Here is a 14,896-nt window from a genome sequence, read left to right on the forward strand (position 1 = left end):
CTTGAGGCCTCGGCACAGGCACTTGACTTGGGGGTGTGGGCTGGCTCATTGGGGCCTCCCCGGGTCTCCACCGTGGGCCAGAGGTGGTCCCCCCACCTCCTCTGTGGCTCCTTTATGATTTGGAGCTGGCCTCCCTCTCCCGTGCAGGATGCCCACTGTTTTAGGGTGATATTGCTCCTCTGGGTCCCCCTGCTCCTCTGTGGTTGTATTCTGTCCTCCTGTCCCAAGGCTCGCCTCTCCGAGGTCCATGCACCCTCCCCGCGGGTGCAGGGACAGGGGGGCAGAAACATTGTCTGTTGCTGGCATTCACCCCCTGTCCGTAGGGCCTCACCTCCCTTCCTGGCCGCTCCTCAGGATGTTGTCCTTGCCCCCTTGTCCGGTGCTCCCAGAGTTGCCACGTGTCCTATTTGCGGTCCGGGGACTGGGCACACCTTGCCCCTCGCTCCCCGTGCAACAGTGGCCCACTTGTCTCCAGACTTTTCTCTTTTTCCCCCCCTCCTCTGCCCCCGCTCTCCTTACAACTCCTGGCGGATGGGTTACACTGCTGCCATCGACCTGTGGGCTCCCCCGATCACTTGCCTTGGTGGGTGGGTCTTTTGTTTCACTTTCTCCTTCACCACCACAGTTCCTCGCTGCTGCACTGATGACTTGGCCGTCTGTCGTCAAATTTTCTTCAAACTTGGAGTGAGTGCGCTCCACTTGTTCCTCTCTCGGGGGCTGCTCTCCGTTCCACTGGCTGGGGCAGCAAAGGGGAGGCTCAGAACCCCTTTCCTCCCATTAGGCTTGGAGCACACAGAGCGTTCAGCTACTCTCCATGCACCACCCTGGTGACCACCGTCATACGCTATTTTCATTATTATGAATTGTCTACATCTGTATTGTGTTAGGAGAATCCATATTAAAAGCAATATTTGTTTTAGAGAATGCACCTTCTGGTACCAGTGTATTAATATGCAAAATGTAAGCTTGCATATGTCCTTATTCAGAGTGTGGTCAGCTGTCGAAAAGCAGTGTGTATTGTCTTTGACGGATGTGCGCATGCGCGAGCCTCGTTCTGGCCGCGCATGTGCATTGGAAATTAAGGCGGCCCGTGTGGCAGATGCCGCCGGGACCCTGGAACATACGGACGTGTGTGTAGGAGTCTTATTGCATGCATGCGTGCGGATGCCAGTACAGGGTGGCCCGAGGCACGGGAAGCCCCATCACATTGGCGACGAGGCGGGACACGGGGAGAGAAACGCTCGGTACGTGTAAACGTGTCGTTATGGGTATTTCTTCTTCACGTGTATTACGAATCTCACACGAGTGATGGTGGCCATTTTGTTTTGGTGTTGAAGGCGGTTGCGGCCCGAGAGGATGCTCGTGCGCTGCCTAAACACTGAGGTAAACAACCCCTCAATTTTTGGACACCCTGCAATTTTCCTCAAGAGGGAGGATTGCACTTTTACCTGAGCTAACAGGTTGTGGGAGAGGAGCAAACCTCTCACATCATCATGGCAACTCTGCCCAAGAGGTCAGGTACATTGAATCTGAGTGCAGCCAGGTTTGCGTCCTCTAAAAAGGACTTAGGTGCCTGTGCGACCTGTGAACATGACGGGCAGCGATGGAGACGCCCCTGCGGCGGCGAGAGTGGTGAGAAGGCAACATGGATCCTTACAACCAATGCAAGAATTTGACACCTCAGGTCCACCGTTGAAACTGTGTCCGAGATGGCTTCTATGGATCAAGAAACTTGATATATTTTTCGCTGCCACTGGGGAGACGGACGATGATGCCAAAGTGGCCACGCTGCTATACTCAGCGGGCACAGAGGTACTGCGCATTTACAAATCTCTCTCCTTACCCGTAGTGAACTATGATGCTGTCAAAACCGCGCAGAAGGATCATTTCATCCCCTTATCCAACGTTGACTTTGGCAGGTTTGTCATGTGCGGGGAGAAGCAGCATGAGGACGAGTCGTTAGATCAGTTTTGTGCACGTTTGGGACAGCTAGCCACCATGTGCAGATGGACGGATGCGGAGATAATGATCCGCCATCAACTGATTCAAGGTTGCAGCTCAGGCAAGCTGAGGAGGCAGGTCCTGAGGGAGCCAGGCATGTCGCTGGTGCAGATTTTGGACAGTGGAAGGGTGTACAAACTCGCGAAAGTAGAGGAGCTAAGATGGATGCGGCCATACGCCCAGGCAAGCATGAGGACACTTTTGCTGTCGGGAAACAACCCCAGACAAAGCCCAGGTGGAGCCAGAAGAGGCAGGAATCAACAACACTGCAAGGTAGCCCTACCATTTGCCAGTATTGTGGGTATGACTTGTCGCATTCGGAAGACTGTCCAGCTAAAACGAGAGTCTGCGGAAGATGCAATACGCCAGGGCACTATGCCAGGATGTGCAGAGCTGCTGCCCGGTTGCCACGCAGAGAGGGCCCGCTAGGCTAAGCGGCGGGTTTAGGAGACAACGCAGTGTCGCTGCCATCGAACAGGATGTCCAAAGACCTAACATCGCAGAGGAGGAGGATGAAGAAGTCTTTTTCATCTCAAACTTGGCTACCGGGACCAAGAAACGCAGACAACCGATGTGGGTTGTAGACATTCAAGGAGTCCCTACGCAGGTACTAATAGACACAGGAGCCTCGGTGTGCGTGCTGGCCACTGAACATTATGAGGCCATACCAGGTCCCCCTCCGCTGGACAAATCAAGGGCCAAAATTTTCACATTCGGTGGTGACGATCCCCTACCCATCATAGGGGTGTTTGTAGCTCCTGTGGCCCGAGGTGACAAGGTGATAAAGGCAAGGTTTTTCATCACCGATGCCAGCCCACGGTCACTGTTGAGTTGTGCGGCCTCGGAAGCATTGGACCTGGTTCACTTTGCACTGGCGGTCTACCAAGGGGACGTTGAGTCACTTCTGGAGAGGTTTGAGAGTACCTTTCAGGGGGTTGGCCGACTGAAAGCAGAGCCAGTGCGACTACACATAGATGAGACGATTCGCCCTACGGCGCTGAAGCACCGACGAATCCCGTTCCACCTTAGGTCCCAGGATGAAGACGAGCTCAAGGCACTAATCAGTATGGACATTATTGAAAGGGTGGAGGGGCCGACTCCTTGGGTCTCACCAATCGTGGTGGCGCCCAAACCTAAACAACCGGGCAAGGTACGCATCGGTGTGGACATGCGGTTGTCAAATGCAGCCATTAAGCGTGAACGCCACCTGACTCCCACTATAGATGACATCATCAGCGAACTGCAGGGGGCCAGGATATTCTCCAAACTGGATCTAAGGGCAGGGTATCACCAACTAGAACTGCATGCAGACTCGAGGTACATTACCATCTTTACCACACACGAGGGTCTGTACCAATTCAAACGCCTCAGCTTCGGGATATCCTCCGCCGCAGAGGTCTTTCAAAATGCAATCAGGGGCGCTCTGGCGGGTCTAAGGGGAGTAATCAATATGAGTGACGATATTCTGGTTTTTGCCACATCACATGCCGAGTACATGAAGCATCTAGAGGCAACCTTGCAGAGACTCAAAGATCTTGGACTCACCTTGCATCGTGAAAAATGTGAGTTCTTCAAGGATCGCATTGGGTTCTTTGGGTTTGTGTTTCACGAGAACGGTGTATCTCCGGATCCGGAGAAAGTCAGAGAAATCCGCGAGGCCGCAAGCCCCCAGTCGCCGACAGAAGTCTGCAGCTTTCTGGGGATGGTTAACTATTGCGGCCGATTAATCAAGGGGCTAGCATCACTCTCTGAACCCCTCCGGGCCCTCACAAAAAATTATGCTGCCTGAGTCTGGGGCACAATAGAACATGAAGCGTTCAATTCCATCAAGAAAGCATTGTCCGATCAGGACACAGTGGCGTACTTTGACCCCTCAGCCGAATCTGAGATCGTCGTGAATGCAAGTCCCGTGGGCCTAGGGGCTGTCCTAATGCAAGAAGACGCGAGAGGCGATATGTTACCCATCGCATATGCCAGCAAAGCCCTCACAGAAACTGAACGACGCTACTCACAGATTGAGAGGGAAGCCCTGGCTATCCTGTGGGGCTGCAGGCATTTTAGGTTGTATATTCTTGGGACACCCGTAACTGTCATAACGGATCACAAGCCACTTCTGTCCATCCTTGCGGGCGTGTCTTCTAAACCACCGCCCAGAATTGAGCGGTGGATGCTCGCCCTCATTGAATATGGGGTCAAGTTAGTGTACCGGCCAGGAACAAACACCCCTGCAGACTATTTGTCCCGCCACCCCAACGAGAAAAGGGAACATGGCCAGGGAGAGGTGGTAGACTGCTAAGATTTTATCCACAACATTGTGGAATGTGCCATGTCGGTGGCGTTGGACAGAAGTGTAGCGGCACAAGAGTCGGCAGACGATGAGGTGTTCAAGATCATCTAAAATGCAATTCGGAGCGGGGAATGGAGAGACATCCTGCAAAACAATACAAGGAGGGAAAACAGAGCCCAGATGGACCTCCAGGCGTTATGGAAAATTCACAATGAACTCTCCATCTCGGAGGATGGTTTGCTGTTAAGAGGGCGGCAAATTGTAGTGCCTCGGTCGCTGAGGCCTCGAGTATTGGAGCTGGCAATGTTAAGTGACTTCAATTCAGCAATCCCACTAAGTCAGTGCCTCGTCTGGGACGCCCAAGGTAAGCCCTTATTTATATATTTTTATGACAAGTTATACTCTAGATGATAAACCCTTATATAACGCCCCTCTCTTTGAATCCCCCTGACCTCACTGAGCCAAGAAGTAGGTGTGTTTTGCAATTTAAAAGATTTATTGAAAAAATTAACTATATATATATATATCACACTTTTATAATGAATTAATATTTGATATCACACTTAAGAATATGACAGTGATCAACAATGGATAATATTACAATTGTACGCTTATTTGATTACTTAGGACTTGGTATAGGAAGGAAAAGGTAACTGAGAATGCTTTTATGGTTTCAAGGAAAAACAATGATGGAAAGAATTCAGTACAGAAATAAACTGATAGGGTTTCACAAGAGATAATATGTTCCCTTTTCCCCTGGTGGCAATTCACTCCCCCCCTATGCGATATAAGGAGAGGGAAGGAGAGCACACAATTTTCAGGAATACAAACAAAATGCAATACAAAGTTCCAGTTCCGCCCAGCGAGCTTAGAGGAAAAGAGGTATGATTTTAAAGCAGGCAAATCCTTTTAAATGTGGTGGCAATGAAGTAAAATATGCTAAAAATGCTTTTAATTCCCTATAGGAGGTTCAGGGTAGGTGATAGCTATTTAAGATTAGTTCAAGTCACACTTGCGATGCTCAATGAGGGATTAGCAGGTTGAAAATGAATTTTAGCAGTTCAAGCAAAAGCGGCTATTTTGACAGGAGCTAATTTTTCAATTTGCGGCAATTTTTTCCAAATGCGTCGAGCGCGATTACGGAATAACTATAAGGAATAGAAAGTTGGAAAGCCTAGAATCTTAACTTTAAAATGAAAGTTAAATCTCGTTCCTAGCACCTACAATTCAAAAGATACGGACGATTTAGTGAAGGTAGTTTCTCGAAATGAAAGTAAACTTCAGAATGACAAAATGACTCTTTTACAGCTTTGAAATGACAGAATGAACACACGATTCCTATGTTGCAGTTCTGGACAGGTTCAAATGTTTGAATCAGATTATTTTAAACTAAGAGATGGGTTCTGCACAGTTCTGGCTGGATACTCACTCCTAATTTTGGACAGGAATGCGACTTCGCCACGGATCGGGTCAGGATTGGACTGGACTTCTGGTGGCTTCTGGTACTGGTTCTGCTCACAGCGGTCTGGTCTGGGTCTGCTAGCGCCACTGCTGTCTGGTCTGGGTCTCTGGTTCTGCTGGTCTGGATCAAGTGGATTCTGGATACAGCACTGCTTTCTGGGTACTTTCACCGGGTTCTAGCCAGAATCAAACAGCTCAGCCCGGCTGCTTGAATAATTTGCAAAAGATTTTGAGACGTACTGAAAAAGTTCTGAAGTCTGGATTTTAAGTTCTGAAGATGGTCCTTCTGGATATTGTCTGGTCCGGCAGAGTGCTTCGCAAGAAAATGGAAAGTGAGTCCCTTGCCTGTCCAAAGCGGTCTCTTTTTATGTGTTTTGAAAGTGGGTGGGTCGGCTCATTCTGCATGCCTAACCCTCTCATGATTTGATAGGTCAAGGATTCTCTGTGACCTGATTTGAGAAGGGATGGTGTGTCAGAGTGAGTCAGAGTGAGTCATCATTTTACAATCTATTGCAGAAACGCCCCTTTGCTTTTACTTAGAAAATGAATTTTTCATAACTAACAGGTTTCCCAGGTACACACGTCGTTGAAATTACATACACATATCACAGATTAATTTAAGATACACTCTTGCCCAACTCTGATCCCCCTAAGAGTCTGGGTTAAAAAATGGCAACATTTTGTGCTTTTTAGTGACTTTCGCCATATTGGTTTTTCCTCAAAATTTACACAGACCTGCACCCCTCCTTGAGCATATTACTGGAAATTACTATGTCTCTATCCTAAACACAGTGTCTGCAATATTAATAAATAGCGGGATTCGGTCCCAGAATACCGCACAAAGTGGAGTTTGGTCTCAATTCGTGAGGGCATTTTCCATATTAAGGACCCCCAAATTGTACATTTCTGTGAGCTTAATACAAGATTTTATAAGCAATTTAATCAAACATACATTTGCCCTTAATTGAATTCACATACCAGTCTGGCCCGCCCCCCAGAACTTGGTGAGTCAGAGATCACAGGCCTCTCCTTCCTGGCAGGGCAGCTGTGGACAGTTAGACCCTAATCAGCATTTCTGTTCAATTGAAAGGGTCTATTGTGTTGTGTCCTGCAGGCTGCAGGGGAAACTCCCCCCTCTCAATCAACAGGGCCATGTGATATCCTGGGCTGTTGTGTGGGTCTCTGAACTGTTAATTGAATCAGACTGCCTTCTGGGAAAGCAGATGTTAAGAATTTTCATTAATCAGCAAGCCTTTGAAGTCCCAGCTAGCTCAGGATCCTTTTGTAACTCCTGAAATACAGTTCTCCTATCAGAGTTTAGATCGCTAGCGCCGGTTCGTGTCCAATGCCGGTACTGCACCTATTTTTGACAGCTGTCTTGAATTAATACATTTCAAAAAGAAAGGATTTTACTTGATAGTATATGATCCTTGCTTGACATGGCATTGATGTGGATCTGCAGTAGAGTAAAGTAAAACACTCAACCAGAGTTGGATTTTTGTTTGGTGGTTCCGGGCCCATGATCTTAGCAATTTTTGACATTAATAAAAACGGATTTTGAACAGAACCATCTTTCTTTGCACTGGTGGGTGGCAGGTCAGGGGACCATTCTGGTGTGCGCTAAACTGCACGGTTTTCCTGGATTCTGGCGCAAATGTGGGCTTTTCGGCCATCTTGGATTTTCTAAGCACCAAATGTTGTAGCCTAATAATTCAAACGTGGGTCAAGACACCCAACAGCACACACCGGACATCAGGGCATGGCAAAGACAAAGGCGAGGCTGCGACCAAAAGTATGGTTCCCTGATCTGGAGGGCCTCGTTGAGTTACATGTGAAAGGATGTTTGTCGTGCCAAGCAGCAAGCCCCCTAGAAAGGGCACTGCCGATTAACTCAATGGAACAGAGTGAGAAGCCGTGGGGTACAGTCCATGCAGATTTTGGATCCACCGGAAGGGGTATGTACTTTTTAGTGGTAGTGGACCAGTGGTCGAGGTACCCAGAAGTAGAACTCGTAGACTCAACAGCCAGCAACCACACCATCCTGGCCTTAGAAAAGATGTTCGCCACACATGGCCTCCCTGAAATCCTCTGCTTGGACAACGGGCCGCCCTTCACTGGGAACCAATTTGCTCAATATCTAAGAGAAAAGGGAATACAGCACTGGAAAGTGTCGCCACTCTGGCCACGGGCAAACTGAGAGGCCGAAAGGCTCATGAGGACGCTCAACAAGGTGTTCCGCATAGCGGCGAACAGTGGAGGGGAGCTAAAGAGGACTTTTTTCGAGTTTCTCAGAGAGTACCGAACAACACCCCACCAGTCCACCGGAGTGGCTCCAGCAGAGGCTCTGTTTGGGCGCTGCATGAGAGGGCTCCTCCCCGAAGTGGAAGGGCGTGAGCCGGGGGTCATAGACAATGACAGAGTGAGGAAAGATCGAGAAGCACACAACGCTAAGGAGACCAAAAGGAGAAGAATGCAAGACAAGGAGATAGTGGTGGGAGACTCTGTGCGGTTACGCAACCGCAGGCCCGAAGGAAAGCTGTCATTGCCCTACGAACCACAACCGTGGATCATCACCCATGTTAAGGGGTCCATGATTACCGCAGCTAATGCAAAAGGAACTATCACCCGCAACCAATCCTTTTTCAAGAAGGTCGACAACCGTCCCCGTAATGTCGACCCAGCCGCGCCTCACGACCAGAGGATGATGAGTAAATCCCTGAAGATGACCCACCCATGGATCAGACACCGGCAGTCGGGACCCCACCACCCATCCCGCACGTGGAACAGCGGTACCCTGCGCGACAAGGCCGTGCTATACCTCTTCGACTCAAGGACTACGTCCTGGACTCTGGAGACTGAACAGGTGACTGTTCCAGGCTAATGATCCACCGTTAAAAAAAAAAAAAAAAACATTTAATGTTATTTTCTGAGTATGGTCCATTTGTAAGTTATTGCACTATTTTGTTTAAAGAAAAAAAGGGATGTTATGTCTTTGACGGATGTGCGCATGTGCGAGCAACGTTCTGGAAACGCATGCGCGTTGGAAATAAAGGCGGTCCGTGTGGCAGATGCCGCCGGGACCCTGGAAGGTACGGACGCGTGTGTATGAGTCTTATTGCATGCATGCGTGTGGCTGCCAGTACAGGGCGGTCCGAGGCACGGGAAGCCCCATCACACAGTGGAGAACTAATAAAGTGACTTCACGAGGACTTAGTCTTGAATGAAAATATTTCTCAACCCGTTTTGACTCTAGGTGCTGGTGGTAAGACCTCAATTGAGTTATGCAAGTGAAGCAAGTACAAATGGTGAATTAAACTAACCAATTGTCCCATGAATGAAATGCAAATAATGAATTTTGTAAAGGTAGATTGATTAACTGCTTGCCTAACCATGTGCGGTCGTCTGAACTTTTTTGTTCTGTTTGACAGGGATCATTGTTATAAGCTAGTGTTGGAATGTATGATTATCAGTTGATCACATGAATGTATTTGCTTTTCTTCATGGATTTTATTTCATTTTATCTGTCAATTTACATAGGTGATTTTGATTTTAATTATGGAAATTAATCCTAGGTAATGTTCTGTTTTAGTTCTTTTGTTATGATTTATTATGTGTAACGTTTTCTTTGTAAAACTGTATGACATTAACTAAATAAACAAATATTTGATTTCGTTTTACCTGATCCCCATCCTGAGCCAAGCTTGTGAATAATGCTGACAAACATTTGTTTATATTTTACCTACTTGTCTGACATTTGTATTAATCTCATATGGGCTTGTAGCACCACTTGAACATTCCCAGAATTTGAAGGAAGTCCATAATATGCATAAACAGGGAAAGAATAGTAGGGGCAACAAATGTGCTAAACTTCTTAAAAAGTGTTGCAGGTAGCCTGCCCGTCTTGTGCTTCCAACTTGTTGTTTGGTAATACCTGTATTCCATTTTTCACTTCCAATAAAGTGGAGGCCCTGTGTATCTTCTGCACAGCATCAGACTGAAGTTCTGAAGATTAAGGCTCCAAATAGACAGATACTGCCCCTTTATTCTTGACAGAGATATTGTCTTGATAGAGATGGCAATATTCATCCACAAAGGTTTTTCAAAATGCCTCAGGATCAATTGCTCAATTGCCTAATTCATCATTTATTTGTATTGCCTGAGGTTTGGTCTGTTCTGGCAAAGCGCGAGCAGCTTGCCCACTTTGTCCCCCATTTCATAACTCTTGCCTCGGCTAACAATGGCATTTTGTCTAAGCTCATGCTTGATAAAGGAGGTGTATTTGCTGAGTAGGATCTTGTACGTGATGAGGCTTTTGTGTACAGACTTTGCATCCTTGATCTATGCCAACATGCAGTGACTTTTTGTGTTCTTGGCCGTATGTCTTATGTTTTGCACTTATTTTACATGTTATGGTGTAAATGTATCCCACACAATACATGTATCAGTAGATTTATCATTGAACTGAAAGGACATTAAAGCTCATCTTGACCAGCATCCTCATGTAAATACAAAGATCGGACAAAGGTCCACCACTTATTGACAGTGCCTTGCCCGCTCAATTTATTTTCAAGAAACATCCTGAAAACCTTCATAATTGTGATATCGCTTTTGTTTCACCGAATATTGACATTTTCTCTAGCTCTTTGGGTTCCAGTAATATCGGAGTTCATCTGAGAACCAAAATCTAAGAAGAAGGAAACACCCCTTTTTACTGTGATGACTGTAAAGATGCTGTCTCCAGGCACTTTAAGATTACACCAGGTAAGTTAATTCCAGCTTCTTAGTTACTGTTACATATTCAAGACATATAAGGAATACACAGGACATTAGCTGTGACAACACTGGCTCCCATCACCCAGTCAGGCCAGCTGTAACTGCCACTACACAGAACACTCACTCAGAACATTCCATCATCCACTCATAAACATTCCACATGACATCACAAGCTACCTCACATCAGACAGGCACAATACAACACACCTCCCTCCTTTACCAAACCATACATTCACAAAACAAGTCACCTACCAGCACAACACAACACACCTCCCTCCTTTACCAAACCATACATGCACAAAACAAGTCACCTACCAGCACAGCACAACACAACTACCACCTTCCAAAACACACGCACACCAGACACTCAACTGGCAGACGAACACTTCCAAGGCCAATCCCAATCATCAAAATATCACACCATGACAAACTACATTCCCTGAACCAATTGAAAAGACACTGTCATCCATCTGCCTGTTCCTGCCACAAACAGGCAACTGGGCTCTCACCCCAGGACCAGACCAACCCTGAAATTGGGCTACTTCGCCTACATTCCGGCACCGCCACAGAATTACTTCACCTCCTACCACCTGCTCCCGCCTCCAACAACGCAGGTGTCCAGGCTGCCACCCTGGATCTCCAGCAGGCCTCTAGACTGCCACTCTAAAGCTCAATAAGGCCTCAAAGCCTCCAAAAGACAACCACAACCGCACTCCAACAAGGATTCACGAAGTGGAAACACACAACATCACTGAGATCACAAACGCCCATGGACTCGACACCAGGGCTTTAAGTGGGCCGGGGCCTGCCGGGGCTGGGCCCCGGCAGGCTCCGAAATTTCGTTTTGAGGCGGGGCCCTGCCGGGGCCCACTAATCTTCCATGGCAGCCCCGGCCACTACATGAAAAGCCTTTTTTGCTACAGCCTGAAGCTCTCGCTCGTGTGCGAGAGCTTCAGGCTTCAGAAAAAAACGTCTTTCAGCCATGATGGTGGCGCCGCACCTACGAGGCATCCCTTTAAGCAAGTGATGCCCGTGGGCCGGCGCCACCATTATGGAGAAAACGTGAGGCCGCTGGAAGCAGAGGCCTTGCTTTCTAAATATTGAAGCTCCCGCGGATTCGCGGGAGTTTCAGTATTTAGGAAAAAGGCCTCTGCTTCCAGTGGCCTCACCCTTTCAGCCTCAATGGTGACACTGCCCCTCCCCAGCTGGCGAGGGGCAGCGCCACCATTAAGGCTGAATAGGCGAGGCGCTATCCCCTGCCAGGCAAGCCTATATAAAATAAATGCAGAGATCAGTACCCTCTCCCCCATGCGGAGAGGGTGCTGATCTCTACAAAAGGCTGCCTCGCATGGGTGCCAGTAGCCCATTGAGCCGAGGCTCCTCAGGGGGGCGTGGCCTAACGGGTCAGGAGGACCGCCGCCGTTAGGCCACGCCCCCTTGATGAGCCCCGGCTCATTTTGCAGTGCCACTTAAGGCACTGCTCGACACATACACATTCCACCAGACCACGTTGTACAAACCTACCAAACACATTGGGAGCGGTGGCCACACACTCCCAATGCCCTCATCAATAAGTGGTAAAACAAAACGATCTATTCGCTGGGATGGCATCCTCACACAAGTCGAACTGTTGAACCCATAGCATAGAACAAAACCACAATCAATACTACAAGTAACATAGAAAACAATTTTCTCATCACTTAAGGACATACCACCCCCATTCTAATGGGTCATTACTGGGCGTCCCCAGCTACCTCCTTGCCACTAGCTATCAGCTGTCCACAATGATGGCAAGGATGATAAACCCTGGGGGAGGCGCTACCTCCCCTTAGAACAACCACAATTATGTTCCAAATCATACCTATCTAAGGACCAATGCCTTAACCAGACCAGTTCCCGGACATAATTGGATAAAACCAAACCAAACCACTTTTTGCTTAACGAGCCGAGGCGCTACCTCGCTCTAAAACCAAACCAAACCACTTTTTTCTCAACAAGCCGAGGCGCTACCTCGCTCTAAAACCAACTCACAGGTACTCGACTTTTTCCAAATCAAGTAAACTTCATAACCAGACCAATACCCATACTTGGATAAACCAACCCAAAACACTTTTTGCTAAACGAGCCGAGGGGCTACCTCGCTCTAAAACAAAAGCACTATACATTGCACACCACAACATTTGTATCTAAATCGTCATCACACCACACCCAATCCATTACCAGGCACTCACTGACTCTCTCCACCTACACACTAACATTGCATAGTATATACAGTGTCCATAGAGTCAAATATAACATGCATTCTAACAGCATTGAATGCTGCATCCATATGCTTGCTTTAAAATTACACGAAACAGCAATGAGCCATATGCATTTTTAAGACGAAATGTGATACCCATATCTTGCTGCAAGCGGAATACATCAATAAAACCTATGGTTTTATAAGCCTCAGAATCCATAGTCTTTTAATGCTCTAAATCTTACGTAAAGGTCCATACCAATTTTTGCTGGGTTCTAGAAACCTACAAAGTATGTGTTGTTAAATAAATACTCAATACCTAAAAATCCTCAAAAAGGTTATTCTAGCCCAATCTCACACAAAACAAAATACATTGACACTTGCACCATTGACTCCGTCTTGGCTCTGCACCATCACCTATATAGATATGTTCAACGTCACTCCACATTTTTATACCTACTCCAATTCCACACCTGCTGTTCACCCATGCCACACACCAATCGCACCGTCTGAACATAGTATGCTTCTTAACCTATCACGTGGCATATTCATTCACATAAAGCAACTTTTGTTCCTCCTAACCCATTACTGGACGGAACATTTCTTCATCTTATGCAGTTCTCTTAAAATTCATTTCTTTTCCAAACCGCAAAGATGCTTTATCACCTTAATGACAGCAAATCCAATACTAGGCTCATAACGTGCATTTTAGCCCTAATTCCATCACAGAGTCACCACGTCCTCAGAACATAATGCAGAATAGCTCTCAGCAAATACGTGGATCTTAGAGCCTGATACGACTCCCATAACATGACACCCTACAAATGTCACCTTGTCCGTTGGCCGCTTCCCTACGCTTCACTATCTGAAGCGGAGCGGCATGCCTCCAACAGCGATGCACTGCAATACTGGTCGCTTCTGAGTAACTTTTTAAAACAAATCGCACAGACTTTATCCATCTGCGCTGGCTCACTTCTTTTCACATCCGATTGCTTCCGAAATCTAACAAGTGACGCCGTAACACTGCGTCCGCTTACCCAGGTCCTTTATTCAAATTCATCGCTAGGATTGTAAGAGGATTCAATTCAACACTACAGCTAAGTCAATGCCTAGTCTGGGATACTGAATGGAAACCCTTATTGATATATCTTTATGTCCAGTTCATGAGTTCTGGATGACTACCCCTATATAACACCCCTCTCTTAGAAACCCCGTGACCCCACTGAGCCAAGAAGTAGTTCTGTTTTGCAAGTTTAAAAGGTTTATTTGAGAAATAAAACAAAATATAGATACCACGCTTTTATAATAAATTAATAATCGATATCGCCCTTATAAATATAATGTTAATCAACAATGGGTAATCTGACACTAGCACACTTCTTTATAATCAATGAGGAGTTAGTATAGGATGGATAAAGTAGCAAAAATACTTTTATGATTTCAAGGGAAAAGCAATGAGGAATAAAATGCAGTACAGAAATACTTGATATGATTTTAGCAAAAGATAAGATAATCACTTTTTCTCTGGCAATTTACCCCCCTCCCCTATGCAATGTAAGAAATGGAAGGAGATGGAAGTAACACACACAGTTCTCAGGAATGCAATCAAATACAATACGAAATTCAATTCCCACCCCAGCAAGCTTAGAGAAAACCGGTATGAGTTTTTAAACGCAGGCCCAAGTGCTTTGAATGTGGTGGCAATTAAGTGAGAAATATGCTGAAAATGCTTTTAATTCCCTTTAGGAGGTTCAGGGTGAGTGAGAGATACTTGGGATGAGCTCAGGCTCACTTTAGCAATGATTCAGGGATGGTTATTAAGAGGCAAACACATTTTTAGCAGAGGAAAGCAAAAAGCTGCTATCTTTTTACAGGTAAAGAAATCAGGCCAAATCGCAAATCGTGGCAAAATTCGCGAGTGCGTGAATCGTGATTATGGCAAAAGTATAAGGAGTAGGTTCGTTGGAAAGCTGAGATTCTAAGCTTTCAGAGGAAAGTTAAATTTCGTTCCTAGCCCAAACGGTTCCAGAGATACGGACGATTAAATAAAGGTAGTTTTTCGGATTTAAAGTAAACTCAAAATGACAGGTGACAGCTTGCAGCTTCAGAATTGACAGGTGACAGTTGTGCAGCTT

Source organism: Ambystoma mexicanum, chromosome 8 (assembly GCF_040938575.1).
Source record: "Ambystoma mexicanum isolate Mex_15411 chromosome 8, UKY_AmexF1_1, whole genome shotgun sequence".
Lineage (NCBI taxonomy): Eukaryota > Metazoa > Chordata > Amphibia > Caudata > Ambystomatidae > Ambystoma > Ambystoma mexicanum.